We start from the raw sequence: 13,378 nt of genomic DNA, 5'->3' as shown, positions 1-13,378 counted from the left end.
GAATCCTAACCGTGCCACCTAGAACCCTAAGTCGAAATAAGCTTGCTTGCTTGCCTTCCTTCCTTCCTTCCTTCCTTCCTTCCTTCCTTCCTTCCTTCCTTCCTTCCTTCCTTCCTTTCTTTCTTTCTTGGATTTTCATAGAACTAGCTCTGTAGACCAGGCTGGCCTCAAACTCACAGAGTTCTGCCTGCCCCTGCCTCCCGGGTGCTGGGATTAAAGACATGTGCTACCACCGCCCAGCATAAACCCTTTCTTCTTTAAATTGCCGCTGTCTAGGAACAGAAAAGTAACTAATTTATTGATGTCATTCTTGACCAGGTGCACAGGAACTGGTTACCTTGACTGCCAGGTAACCCTGACAGCCCTCTCCTGTCAGCAGGTGGGGACTGCTGTATGTTAGCCTTGTCCTGAAAACAGCTCCCAGGCAGAGGCAGCTGAGCATGTCACCAGATATCTGTGATGCGGTTCGACAGCAGTATAACATCAGTGTTCCCAAAGCTAACGAAGGACAAAGTGTGGCGTGACTTCTGACTGGGGAGGTTGTGCTGTAGGGTTCATTCTAATGTGGGCCAGAAATAATAGCCCAGGTGGTAGGGGTGCTGGCTTGAGTCCTCAGCTCCACCACCTCAGCGTCAGGTAAGATGATACACATCCATAGTCTTAACCCTCAGAAGTGGGGGCGAGAGTTCAGGTGTTCAGGGTCAGCCTTGGCTATATTAAGGTTGAGGCCATTGTGAACTATATGAGACCCTGTCTCAACCAAAAAAGAAGTGCGTAACTTTAGTGTTTTGTGGCCATTTATCTATAGGCGAACATTAAACCTTAAACTCAATGCTAGGCTTTTTGCAACTCATGATGTTGGATGTTTGGTATCGTTTCAGGAGTCTGTTGTAGCAGACACAGCTTTCCTTGCGGTGATCCCATCAGAAGTGATTTGCTCTAAGAGACTAAAATTATTCCATGGACATGCAACATTGTCAGCTCGGTCTTAGCTCATAGGGTTGTGAAATTACAGTGTTTAGGAGCAAATCGTGTTTGGCAGGCCATGAGATACAAGAAAAGTTTCTGGTCCCCCAGTAGGTATGGTCTTGGAGGAAGAAGACAGAACTAAGCTCAGCGTAACGGGACAGGCAATATTCTGACTTGATAATCACATGCTCTCATTTCATCTTAGAATTTTCCTTCTTGTAGCCTAAGGCCACTCAAGCGAAAGAATAATTATGCAATCCTAATCTATAAGATGCTAAGGTCATTTAGGAGTGCTGTGGCAGTTATCCAGGGCTCCATCGCATTCGAAATGACTTGCAGCCGTCGTAATGCAGCCAGTCATGCTGGGGCTGATGGCAGCTCTGCTTTCAGAAATGAAATGTCCTGTTCAGTGGGTGCTTGACAAGCATGCTTCCTGGGGGGTTGGACTCTGCATCTGTTGACTGCACCTGCTGCGGGTGATGAAAACGCCCAGGGCTCTGCCGTGGCCTGCCTCTTCTGTTCTCTGCCCCCCACACTGTATGTGTGGCCTGCCTCTGCTTGCACAGCCTTCTGAGAGCCAAGCCATCTACATACTGTTGGTTCCAAACTGGGTAACAAGATCCGTTACAATCTGGTGTCATGCAGTCACACAGTAATGGCACTCAAAGTACTCCCATGCCGTCAGAGCAGACATGGGGCCTCACTGGCTTGTCTGAGCCCTTCTCCATAGGGCAGACTAACTTCAGTGCCTCTTCAGACCATTCGTCTGTATTTCTTCACATTTGAAATTTGATTTTATATAATCAGAGCCTAATCATATCTGAAAAAAAGTATTTTTTTGGCCGGGCGGTGGTGGCTCACGCCTTTAATCCCAGCACTTGGGAGGCAGAGGCAGGCGGATCTCTGTGAGTTTGAGGCCAGCCTGGTCTACAAGAGCTAGTTCCAGGACAGGCTCCAAAACCACAGAGAAACCCTGTCTCAAAAAATCAAAAAAAAAAAAAAAAAAAAAAAAGTATTTTTTTATTTTATATATCTGAAAGTTTTACCTGCATTTTTGGCTTTATATCACATGTGAGCAGAACCAGTTATGAATCACGATGTGGGTGCTGGGAATTGAACCCGGGACCTCTGGAAATGCAATTGGTGCTTCTATCCAGGGAATCCTCTCTCCAACCCCGTCACATTTTTAGAGGAGTAGCCAGGAGCTGAATAGGTTTTTTTCTGGGAGGAAAAAACCTTTTTTACTTTCCTCTTGTGTCAGCTCTCGGGATCTCGGCTGACCAGGAGGAAGTCACAGCCATGTCCTTATCTTCCTTGCTGGTCCTGTCAACACCCTTCCATCTAGTCATTGAAAATACTCTGGGAGCCAGCCTGGTCTACAAGAGCTAGTTCCAGGACAGGCTTCAAAAGCTACGGAGAAACCCTGTCTCGAAAAACAAAAAAAAAAAAAAAAAAAGAAGAAAAAAAAAAAAGAAAATACTCTGGGATGGGTCCCTAGGATACAGATAAACAAGAGACTGCATTAGTCCTCAGGGGACTCGGAATCTTAGTTTAACATGTACCGTAAAGCAGTGTGAGGGAAATAGAGCCAGGAACTTAGCCAGTGAGTTCGGTGCGGCTTGCAGAGATGGTGTCACGGGACGGCGAGGCAGGACAGGTGTTGGAATGGAGACCAGGAAGGCCTCAAACTCAGATCTACCTGCTTCTGCTTCTCGAGTGCTGGGATTAAAGGAGTGTGTCACCATGCCCAGCTGAAATGTCCCTTTTTAACTCTTTGTTTTGGAGTCTTTCAAATTAGTGATGTAATTAGATGTGTGAGACTCTGGTTTTACATAATCAGAGCCTAAAATATCGATTGCACAAGATAGAGTATGGTGCTGTGATTCCTGCCATTTCTGGAATGCAGTGTGCATAGTGATGTCATAAGACTGTGAGCTCTGGGCTGGGAATGTACCTCAGTGGTAGAACACTCGCCTGGTCAAAGCCTTGGGTTCGACTCCCACCCTTACCTTGATTTTTGCTCCATCTTTCATCTTGTAAGTTTCTTGTGCGTATCCCTACAAGACAGCTGTGTTAAGATTCCAGGACTGTGTGGCTGCCCTTTGCTCTGCTGTGCAGGAGTGTGCTGTCAGTTTCTGCCATCCCTGTGGACCAGCAGAGAGCAAGAACATCCCGACTCCTCCCCTCATGCAGTCATAACCTTGGGGCCTTTTGTTTCTCTATCAGAAAACTGATCCTTAATCCTCAGTCTCTTGGGAGAATGAGGATTTTCTTCTATATCCCTTAGAAGGAATTTCTGAACTGGGTGGGGGACTTTGGAAGGCGGGAGGGAAAAGTCTCAGCAGCCTGGCCTCTCTAGCTGCCAGAGTCCATTCTCAGGCTGTCACAGGGCTGAATTTTCAAGTTCAAAGTACACACGTGTGTGTCCTGCCCCTGCCTGGGAGTGGTATAGATGGAGCTAGTTCGGTAACTCATTAGCATGGTGAAACTGGATAACAGAGCTGCCTATCTCTGCAACTGGCCGGTCAGAATTGCTGTGCCCGTCTTTGTCCCCGTTTCATCCTGCCTAAAGTGCACGATTTATTCTGTTCTGAGCAGCATTGCCATTGAGGATTTTCACATTTCAGTCTTCTAACTCAGTACTTCTGTGTTCTGCTGAGGAGGAAGAAAGGGGACAACTGTGGTTACGGTTTCTAAAATTAGTCTGGATGATTTATTTAGCCTGGATAAAGAAACTGAGGCACATCGCTTTTAGTTTTCAGCGGTGGCTTCACCCTGAGATGACAGGTAGTCGTTATGAGAGCTTCCCCAGAGTTCTACATCTGCTTTTTTGACAAGAGACGGCCCTGGTGTTGGTGAGTTTGAATAGAGGAGTGGGACTCGGTTAATAAACCTAGTGGGTTGTGCAACCTACCTTTCGAAGTAGGCAAAGTGGAGCAGCAGGAAGATTCTTTTTTATGTCTGGAGTTAGTGAAGGTGTTTTTTGTTTGTTTTTGATGGGGTTTCAGTGATAATTCCTAATCTATTCCAAAATCACCTGATATCCTGCCTACCAGAAAAATTCTTGGTGTAACATTGTAAGGGGGTGGGGCATCAATTGACATTACATAAGAAACTAAACGTTTTGTTTTGGCCCAGTGCTATCAGTTTAGAATTCTCAGCAGAAGAATCGCATGAACAAGGGTGAAGGAGACGATGTGGCTCTGTGGTAGAGTGCTTGCTTACCATGGACAAGGTTCTAGGTTCAGTTCCCAAAGGGGAAGAAGGAAGAGGGCGTGTCATATAAGCCTAGTTCAGAGATATCTGTAGCCTTATTAGTAATAAACAGGGAGTGGCTTTTAAGACTGTGAAATATTTGTAATGCTTTATCAGAAATGAAAAGGCACATGAGGGTCCAGAGGAAACCTGCACATTATGCGTGGAGCTTCATGGTGGCATCTTTGTGCGCTGCAGGCCAGGAGTGACAAAAGTAGCAAACTCTATGGTGGAAACTCTCACGAAGATATTTTTACTTGTAAAAGACAAATAAGGATCAATACTGTGTTTCGTTCTCTTTTAAAACGAACTGTCTACGTCTTGTGCCTTGTGAGTTACTGCTGTGAGTGACCTGGAGTGTCTGCTGACCTTTGCTGAAAGGTCAAAGGCCATCATCTCTGCCTCAAGTGTTTTAAAAGATGCATTTTTGAGCCGGGCGGTGGGTGGCGCATGTCTTTAATCTCAGCACTCCAGAGACAGAGGCAGGCGGATCTCTGAGTTCGAGGTCAGCCTGGTCTACAAGAGCTAGTTCCAGGACAGACTCCAAAATATCAGCAAAACCCTGTCTCGAAAAAAGAAAAATAAAAAGTTGCATTTTTATGTGTTTAACAAAATGTTTAGGTATGTTGGGAGTTTGAGAACCATGTAAGTAGAAAATGATCTTGCAGTCCTAGGGTGCATTAAATATAACAATATGCTTATGATTTCTCTTCAGGAATTCCTCAGATCAAAACTAATTGCAGATTTCCGGCTGACCAGCATTCATAGGGTAAGATGAGCATTTCCAGTTGTGAACACATGGCTGCGATTATTACAATTTAGTTGGTAGCTTGGGGCAAAATAGAATACAGAAAACGATTGCCATACTTACAGATGTTTTGAGTAAAATCGCTTTGATATGTTTAAACTGGTTAAGCAGAAATTTAAATCTGTGTTATTTCAATTAAAATGTCCTCTTCCCAGCCTTTGTGGGTTTTGTAAGCAGGAAGTGTGTATGTTCAATTGGTTACCTTTTTTTTTAACCACTAAAGATCGAAAGAATATAATAATCTATGAGAGATTTAGACTTCATGCTTATGTATTTTATTTGGGCATGTTATTCTTTTTGTTGTTCCATTGGCTGATTACGACAGTCTCTTGTATGGCAAACTGATCTCAAACTCACTGCGTAGCCAGGGAAGGCCTTGAACTTCTGACTCTATTGACTGCACCTTCTGAGTAGTGGGATTTCAGACGTGTGCCACCATGCCTCTGTGCCCTGTTGGAAACTGAACCTAGCCCTGTGCATTCCAGGTAGACACTTTACCAAGTGAACCCCATACTCAGCTCCCAAGTGTAATTCATTCAGCCCATTTACCATGTTGCCAATCTGTTGAGCTGCCCGAGCTTTTAAAAGCTTAGAACAGGTTTTGCTGATCTGCTGCTTCTGACCACTTAGTGGCCTCTCAATCACTTCTGTGTTGTTTTGTATCTAAACTTTTTGCCTTGGCTGCATACAGGCTTGCTGTCATCCTCCTCCTTGCCAGAATATACTCCTGTCTGACCCTCATGCCTCCCAAGCCTGCGGCTCCCTCTGCCTGGAATGATCTTCATTGGGCTGAGTGATGAGTGCTTACTCGCTTAATCACTGTTCTAGTAATTGTCCTCCAAGCAAGCCATTCTTCTCGGGGTCCATCGTCTTCACAGTGCTTTCCGTCTCACTGTGTCTGTGTGTTTGGTTGTTGTTTCTTCTCTTCCTGCTCAGTAAAATACTTAAGGACAGAGACCTCCTCAACTGAGGATTGCTCCCAGGGCCTTGTGCATGCTTCCACTGAGATTCTTTCATAGCTCATTGTGCATCTTGTATGCCTGTATTTCCCTAAGACTTAGATCTGTTGGTACATAACGGGCATTGTCAGTATTTGGAGCCTGAGCAGCTAAGCTCTGAGCTTCCTCAGACTGGGGGTGCTGTTCTGGATTCTGTGCCATGCATGCATTCCCTTTGTGCATCTTGTTTACGTAAGAGCCACTCATGGACTCTGCTAGGTGTATCCCATTGTCCCTCTCGTTGAGTCGCCACAGGTCTGGGGATGATGGTGTCCCACTTCCCACTCACCTCAGGAGAGCAGACGAGACTGCTCTTGGTCTGCCTCATGCTGGCGTGCCTGCTCTCCGTAACTGAGTGCACATATGCTAACCCAGAGAAGGGATTTTAAATGAGTGACTACACCATGCTTTTAAGGATTTTTCAAGCATATTAGTTTGTCTATCCCACATCTAAAATCTCTCATTTTTTTTACACTTTAAAAGGGATTATAAAAGATGTTTTCTTGAGTCTATGTGCAGCTTCATGTTTCTAAGGAAGATCATTATCAGTGTTTCCAAGCTCGGCTATAACCCAGGTTTTGTTACCGTCTGTCTGTGGAGAAACTACCTCACTTCTCTGAAGGTGTTTCTTTATTTATTCAGTTAAGAGTAGACTCTGGTTTCTGTACTCCACGTGGCTGCTCTGTGAAGGGCGTAGAAGGGTGTCGTGTTCCTGACTGATGGTCTCCTTTCTCAGCATGGTAACCTGAGAGGAGAGAGTGTGACTCAGAAGAGTGTGGCCCCACCTTATGATGACTCTCTTACTCTGGGGGAGTTGGCCAGGAAAATAGTTTTTAAAATAATGAGAACTAACAAAGGATTCGAGCTTGCCTTCTTAGGCCATCTCTGGGAGAGTTGTTTTAGAGCCCATGTGGTTGCACATGACAATCATCCCAGCATTCAGGAAGCTGAGGCAGGAGGATAGTGAGACCTGGGTTAACCTGGGCTATATAACAAGCCCCTGTCTCAATAAAAACTCCAAAGCCAAAAATCAACATACTGTTTTAGATGATAGAGTAGCCTACTAAAATCATTGCCAATTTGTATTTCCAAAACACACCATCATCTAAAGCTAATATATGACATATTCTGTAGCTTGTAGAAACAGAGTAGAGCAACATTCCTTTACCTTCAAACAACATAGAACTAGACACAGTGGAGCGCTTTAATCCCAGCACTTTGGAGGCAGAGGCAGGTGGATCTCTAAGGTCAAGGCCAGCCTAGTATTGATGAGATCCAGGCCGACCAAAGATACTTAGACCCTGTTTGATGTGGGATTCCCCTCTGTATGCTGTGAATATGTTTTATTACCATTGGCTAATAAAGAAGCTGCTTTGGCCTATGGCAGGGCAGAATATAGCCAGGCAGGAAATCCAAACAAAGATATATAGAGAGAGAGTAGGCCAAGTCAAGGAGACACCATGTAGCTACCAAAGGAGAAAGATGCCGCAGGAACCTTACTGGTAGGACCCAGCCTCATGGTGATACACAGATGAAAACAAATGGGTTAATTTAAGAGGTAAAAGCTAGCTAGGAATATGCCTAAGCTATTGGCCAAACAGTGTTGTAATTATTATAGTTTCTGTGTGATTATTCAGGTCTGGGCAGCCGGGAAACAAACAAGCAGTTTCTGCTTACACCCTGTTGCCAAAACAACAAAACAAACAAACAAACAAACAAAAACCCAGCTCTGTTTCATTGGGATTTCAGGATTGTATTCATTCAGTAACTTTAGCTTATGTCTTTCATATTCAATTTATTTGTTCAGTACTTTTCCCCTAGGACTTCCAGTGAATAAAGTGATTTTTATCTGTAACATTATGATTCCTTAACAAACTCATTAGGGAATTGCCAGATGACCATTACCTGTCTGCGTTTGCTTTTTCTGTGGACTTAAATTCTGATCCCTGTGCCCACAGAATATTTTCTTCCTTTCCTTTTCCAATCTCAACACCCCCTCCACGCCTCAGCAGTTCTGTTCCACACTCAGCAGAATAAAATGGTGCCTCAGAGAATTCTTTCCTGAGGCCCTGTTCCCTCCCTGGTTGATCACAGTATCCCACAGTGGATTAAGACCCCATTACTGGTCTTGGTGCTAAAGTGATCTCTAAGGTACAGAATCTCAAGTGATATAGACCTTCTGAACCTGTGACCTGAAGTTTCCTCTGGGAAACCAACTCTGTTGGCAGTCAGCCTGAAGAACCTCTTGGACATTGGGAGGCCTCAGCCAAAAACTCAGAGTGGTCTCCAGGTCACAGCAGTGGCCCAAGTGCAGCCCTGTGACTGGGGCATGCTGGGTGTTCCGGGCATCCCAACATCAGCCCTGTGACTGGGGCATGCTGGGTATTCCGGGCATCCCAGCATCCCAGCAGGCACCATATGAAACAGAACTGTTCATCATTCAACAGAATAATGGGAAATAATGAAATGTTTATTTTAGATACTGAGATTTGGTGTGGTTTTTGACAGATCAAGTAACAAAATGGCAGAAAGTGATATCTTGAAGTGAGCCGCCCGCTGCTGTAATGAAACCTATGGCACTGGCACAGTGTGCAGCTGGCAAAGAAGACTCTTAAGCTCGGTGAAATTAGTCTTCATGGTTGTCGGGGGCCAGTAAGGAGGCCGGTCCTCGAGGATGAATAGAACGTGCAGCAAACCATCACCTGCGTGGGATGTTAGCGGAGCGCTGAAGGCCCCTTTTCTAGCCACGATGATCCTGGTGTTGGGGGAGAAATGGATTAAGGAACATTCAGGGTTTAAGCAGGATTTAGATGAAATATTTCCTGTCTAAAATTGTCTAGGATCCGACATAAAATGATTTTTTTTTTATTCCTTGTTTCTGCACCCCACAGAAGGGCTTTAGAAAAGAAAATGACCTCAGTTGCAAACATCAGACTCAGGACAACACTCCAGGGCACTCACAGTAAAGATAAGTCAGGACATGTGTAAGACCCTCAATAGAAATCTGAAAGTAAATTAAGGCAACCCCCCCATCTTCTCAGCCAGAGGTGATGTCATAGCATCCTGGACCTGATTAAGATGGCAGGATCCTGGTCTCAAGTTGGAACTCGATTTCATGGTGGGGTGAAACTTTAGTGTGCTTTGCATGTAGAAAACATGGAAATCATTTATGACCAGAATATTTCTGGAGCATAGCCAAGGATTTATTGTCACAGAAAAGTACATCCTGCTTCCCCCTTCTCCCAGGCTAGCCTGAGACTTCCTTGAGACGTACTTTGTTTGAAGACAGAAGTGCAGAGGTTCAAGTGTTAGCACCAGCTGCCTTACTAGTGTATGAGGACATTTTGGGCTGGCCAAAACAGTGACAGAAAAGATCCATAAGGTCTCAATAAATAAACCTTTGTGGGGTTTGAACTATCAGGATACAGGGTAGAAGACAGGTAGCCAGAGCCCTTCTCCCAGGCTCCCTCCTGGATTCTTGCCCTTCTTCCTACTCAGGTCATCTCACAGGTTGTTGAGATGAATATGCCCACACAAATATCTCAGTATTCTTCCTGCATTTTGCATTTCTGCATGTTCAGTTTGTCTCATACACATGTGTCGTACCTTACCATGTTAAAGCTGTAAGATCCTATAATGTCACAAAATCAAACTCTAAATTAATTGGACTCATTTCTTTCTGAACTTCTGCTGTCTGATCTTACGAGGTGGTAATTAATTTTAACTCAACCGATCGTGTTCTTTAGCTTTCTGTGACTATGACGAAATCCTTGGGATAATCATCAGGGAAATCTGGAGTCAGGTTCCTGGAGGTCTCAGGACCTGGTCGGTGGCCCCGCTGCTCTGGGCCGGTGATGACTCAGGACGCCATGGTAGGGGAATTCTATGGAGGAAGCCCAGCTTTCCATGCTGTGTCTGAGATCAGAAACCCAGATCTTTGGAGTAGCATCAAGTTCTCAGCACATAATGACTGAATGCCATTTGATTGTTACTTGTTTATTTTCACTAGTTATTTTGGAAATGATTTCAAAGTAAAAGGAGGCCTGCTGGGAAATCTAGATGCCTAACTTGAGTGGTGTTGTTCCAGTCCTGGAGACATCAGGATGGGGCTGTCGGGTGAATTCATAGGCTTTGAAGAGCTTTGATGACTTTTTAATGAGATTTAAAAGCTGAAGGAATGGGATTGGGACCATAAAATCCATTACTCTTCCTTCACATCATTTCTTTGAAGTGATTTAGTGCATTTGTGTGTTAGAATTGGAGATCTCATTTGGACTGAATCCTCCTCATTGTTTGCTAATATGTGGCCTGGAAAAGGTTTAGGGCACAAGCAGCATTTGCTGACATAATGGCTCTCACTGTAAGCACGTCAATTAGAAGAATCAGCGTTGGATACAGGAGGGCTTCAGACTCTTCGTGCGTCTGTAAACCGCGATGCAGGATTTAAAGATGAAGTCGGTTCAGTGGAAAACGTTTAGTGGGAAATCTTTAGCGATGAATGCCTGTGACACGGTATGTGACTGCGTCACTGCAAAAGTCAGAGAAAACAACACTTGGACCCTTGTTCCCGAGACTATAATAGAACTCGGTCCTGATGCCATGCCAGGCAAAGGGCTAGGCATAGAGCTCAATAGCGCTTTCTGTAGCTGTTGAGAAAACTGAGACGTGGCATAATTAGTTAGATTTACTGAGGTCATGTGATCCGTGGACAAGGCTTATGGTCTGAGTTCCAGCTGTAATTATCTTTCCCCGACAGTTTTGTTACATTGGGCACCAGGTGAGTTCTTTGGGCCAGTTTGGTTTTCCATGTTTATAACACAGGAAGACCTCGTGTTTATCTCACTGGCTTGTTTAAGTATGAAGTGGTTTGATATAAATAAAATGCTCTTTGAATACAGATAACCGATTAAGATATTGATTATAAACTAGTTTTTATTTGATCTTATTAATAAGAACGTCATCAAAGGAATCTGATGACATGGTGATTTGAGAAAAGTCCTACTAGCAAGTGTCCAAACTTAAGACATTGAGACATGACATCACCTACGAGCGTGTTGGGCCACATCTGTATATCGTATATTCTCATGTCCTGGCAGGTAGTGGCATTTCATCTGTACTTTAATAAATAAAGTTTGCCTGAAGATCAGCAAAGTAAACCAGCCACACTGGCCAGCCTTACAGACTAGGCAGTGGTGACACACACCTTTAATCCCAGAATAGGCCAGAGCTGGGATTAAAGGCATGCACCACCCAGTTTCTGTGGCAAAAGTGTGTGTTACCACTGCCTGTTCTATAAGGCTGACCAGGGTTCCTGTTTTACTCTCCGATCTTCAAGCAAACTTTATTTATTAAAATACAAATGAAAGGCCACTACACTGGCATGCACGGCAGCAGCTTAGTCATGCCCGGTAGTGTTTTAAAAGGCGAATGGAGAAAGCTTACAGTTAATTTCTAGTAGGATAAGTAGGGTAAAACCTTATTTGTGCGCTTGGGATCTTCTCTGCAGTTAAGTTTATCAGCGTTTTTCCTTAGGATTATTTTATACAGTCACCATCAGTTGTGGGTTTATAAAACTTTCTGTGATGCCAAAAATATATTTGTAGTATTTAAGAGAATCTTTTGTCTAAGAAGTACGGTAGTAACACGCTGAACATGATGTTACCTACGACAGTAGGGCTTCCCAGTGAATTCTTTTCTGCAGTGCAGTGGGAGATGATGTTCCATGCATCAGGTCACTTTTCTTGTTTGTTTTTGTTTCTTATTTTGAGACAGGATCTCCTTCCCTCCCCGACCTCACCCTCTCTCTCCTCTCTCTTTCCCTCCCTCCCTCCCAGCTTCAGGCATCTTAACATCCCATGCTAGGGGTTGGACCAGGGCCTCACACGTGCTAAACATGCATGCTCTACCATTGAGTTACTCCTCATCCCCCTGGTATTTTTATCCTGCTCACTGCATGTGAATGCAGTTATGTAGTCATACATTCAAACTGCTTCCTGGGCTGCAAAACAGCCTGGGATTCCTGTGTCAATTGTAACTATTAATCTGACTTTTTGTCTAAGCCTGTGCCACACATGGCTGTATGAGCCCAAAGGAAACTCTAAACACACCCAGTAATTCCACAAGACTACTGCAGAAACAAAGGGTGACTATAGTTTGATGTCCGTATCCTTTGCTGGCTCCTAAGTACGTGATCATTTGTTAATGGTTGATATTGTGAGAGCAAATACACATCTTCCCAGCCTTCTCAAGGAGGATCCACAGACATTAAAGAATCATTTATATGCTCAGTTAAAATTATTGGATGTCGTGGATGTAGTTCAGTGGCAGAGCATGTGCCTCAAGGCCCCACACTCAATTCCTAGCACCGGAGAAACAATGTTAGCACTCTGAAATCTTCTTACATGTCAAGGTCATCCGTGCATATGCAGTTTCGTTACCATGTGTGGTTAAAGTAGAGGCTGAGGAGGCCTTTCGTCCGCTGCAAGATCAAATGGCATGGACACAAAGGCCGTCTGTGTCTAATGATAGCAGTTGAGGGAAATACAGCCGCATCTCTAAGTAAGAATGACATCTTTTACCTTGTGACTGAACTTAGCAGGCTGAATTTTTGGAACGCTGTGAATTCTTATTTAAGCAGATACATGGTTTTTAGTTGGAATAGAAATCTCATGGTTCAGTCAGCCACCTGACACATGCAAATGAAGCTGATTGCATATGGGGGGGAGAGACTAACATATGTAAAGTACTTGGGAAGGGTTGTTAGAGAATTTTTAAATATAGCACACTGAGGTTTCTGCAGAAATTTCTCCAAAATCGAAAGGACGTCCAGGGAGGGGTATAGTCTGGGGCACACAGGTGGGAACTCTCTGCAGAGCCTGGCCGGGATGTGCCTTAGATGGGAGTGAACTGGCCTATGAAAGTAGGTCTCTGTGTGATGTTTGGTGGAGCTGGTCTCTGAAAAAAAAAATCTCCAAGGTAATGTTTTGCTTCTTCATAGAATGAAGACAAACTCAGCGATGGTGTGTCTAAGAAACTTCAAAAGGTGTAGACCTCCTGACTGAAGCGTGATTGATTTGATTCACTTCTTCATAACAGTGAGTATGAACACAGTGTTATTTAGGTCCGTGCTGGCTTGTAGTCTGTGAGTAGTCTCTACTCCATGTCAGATACTTTCCGTCACGGCTTGAGTTGCTGCTTCTCCCCAGTATCAGTTTGAGATAGTAAATGACTCTCAAGAACTGTAGGGGATGAAATAAGTCCATAAACTCAGGCTAGGAAAAATCTTTAGAGTGGTATGGTTCACTCTTATTTTCCATTACAAAAAAATATTTCCCATTACAAGAAATTT

The 13,378-nt window shown here is 44.1% G+C and overlaps 1 protein-coding gene across 5 annotated transcripts in view; it reads left to right on the top strand.

Moving 5' to 3' along the window:
* Positions 1-13,378, top strand: part of Lrrc8b (leucine rich repeat containing 8 VRAC subunit B) — a 62,135-nt gene that overhangs the window by 34,237 nt on the left and 14,520 nt on the right. For 3 of the 5 annotated variants that reach the window (XM_057772100.1, XM_057772101.1, XM_057772102.1), the window contains 2 exons: positions 4,940-4,993; positions 13,028-13,124. The gene's annotated coding sequence lies outside the window, so the exon portion shown is untranslated. The remainder of the gene's footprint in view (positions 1-4,939; positions 4,994-13,027; positions 13,125-13,378) is intronic. The other 2 variants (XM_057772104.1, XM_057772103.1) reach the window with 1 other exon arrangement.

This window comes from Chionomys nivalis, chromosome 6 (assembly GCF_950005125.1).
Source record: "Chionomys nivalis chromosome 6, mChiNiv1.1, whole genome shotgun sequence".
In the NCBI taxonomy this organism is placed as follows: domain Eukaryota; kingdom Metazoa; phylum Chordata; class Mammalia; order Rodentia; family Cricetidae; genus Chionomys; species Chionomys nivalis.
The sequence above is the reverse complement of the archived record's forward strand: the minus strand, read 5'-3'. Positions and strand labels throughout refer to the sequence as shown.